This window comes from Helianthus annuus, chromosome 8 (genome assembly GCF_002127325.2).
Source record: "Helianthus annuus cultivar XRQ/B chromosome 8, HanXRQr2.0-SUNRISE, whole genome shotgun sequence".
Taxonomy (NCBI): domain Eukaryota; kingdom Viridiplantae; phylum Streptophyta; class Magnoliopsida; order Asterales; family Asteraceae; genus Helianthus; species Helianthus annuus.
The window spans coordinates 122,696,970-122,698,528 of record NC_035440.2 but is presented as its reverse complement, the minus strand read 5'-3'; the positions used below and the strand labels follow the sequence as shown (position 1 = coordinate 122,698,528).

Genomic DNA, 1,559 nt, shown 5'->3' with positions numbered 1-1,559 from the left:
GAGCTATTTGATTTAATTGTTTTTCAATGTTTTGTATACTAGCTTGTTGATTTCTAAAATTCGATTTCGATTGTTGAAATCGATCCGAGTTTTTCTTTTCGGTGTCGGAGATGAGGCGGGATACAGTATCTTCAAGCCTTTCTCGTCCACCATGTTGTTGAGAGAAATTTTGTGACTCGTTTCTTGGTTGTTGAAAGTTTGTTCGTTGGTTTAGATTTTGTTGGTTACTACTATTGTCGGGTTCTCTCCAACCAAGGTTAGGGTGGTTACGCTATCCTTGGTTGTAGGTACCCGTTGGAGGACCTGACGGCCTAGGTCTATTATCAATGTAGTTTACAGACTCGGTTTGATCATCTACTTCTTTCATACAACTCCAATTTTCATGCGGCCCACCACACCCTTCACAAGCCATGACCGAGACCGTTTTTGTCATTTCTAACTTTTTGATTTTTGAAGAAAGGGCCTCGATTTGGGCTTGTAAAGAAGTGCTTTCATCAACCTTATGGGCGCCCGGGGCAATAGATTTATTGCCTCGGGGAGTGTGCCACTGAAAATTGGTTTGAGCAGTTTCCTCAATTTGATTGTATATTTCATTTAGGCGTCGATTACCTAAAAGTCCCCCGGAGCTAGAGTCAAGTGTTTGTCTTGTGTGTGGCAATAACCCATTGTAGAAAGTGGATACTTGTTGCCACACCGCAAGACCGTGATGAGGACACTTTCGTAGTAGCTCCTTGAACCTTTCCCAAGTTTCATATAAGGATTCCCCATCCTCTTGTGAGTATGTATTAATTTTAGTCACTAATTTAGCCGTTTTAGCATGAGGGAAATACTTATATAGAAACTTTTGGGCTAGTTCATCCCAGGTGTTTACTGAGCCAACTGGAAGGGCGTTGAGCCAAGCCTTAGCTCGGTCTTTTAGTGAAAATGGAAACATGCGAATGCGGATGGCGTCGTTTGGTGCTCCATTGATCCGAAAGGTATCACATATTTCTAAGAAATTAGTAATATGTAGATGAGGATCCTCGTCCGCAAGCCCATGGAAGGTTGCGGAGTTTTGAAGCATTTGTATCAAATGTGGCCGAAGTTCGAAGTTGTTGGCTTCGACATTCGGTGCATTGATAGCGGCGCCGAGATTCCCTACGGTGGGGCGTAAGTAATCAATGAGAGTACGTTGGTCCGCCATTGGAAGTGGGTCCCCCGAAACTTTCTCTTGGTTTTTAGCTTTAAGTCTTTTTCTGAGAAAGCGTTCGGATTCTTCTAGAGGTTCTTTTATGTCTCTACTAGAACTGGAGCTCATACACTACGTAGAAAGTTCAGATGTGGCGTCTAGGTTCCAAGTCCTGCAATAAAAACAGAAAAGAATGTCGGTCAGAAAGTTCACCACGGCCCCGTGCTCAGTGAACACGGCCCGTGGTCGGAGATACAGTGATTGTTTTCCAGATCCCTATTACTGGGGAGTTGGACACGACCACGTGTTGCTCCGACACGGCCCCGTGCTCAGCTCTCTGTAACTCGGAAAATAAAAACTGCCAGTGATAATGCTGGGCACGGCCCGTGCT

The 1,559-nt window shown here is 44.5% G+C and overlaps 1 non-coding gene across 1 annotated transcript; it reads left to right on the top strand.

Annotated features, from left to right (window-relative positions):
- The first annotated feature begins 698 nt into the window (after positions 1-698).
- LOC118481414 lies at positions 699-805 on the top strand. Its single transcript, XR_004865621.1, has one exon. It is a non-coding gene; the product is annotated as a small nucleolar RNA R71 (small nucleolar RNA).
- The last annotated feature ends 754 nt before the right edge of the window (positions 806-1,559 follow it).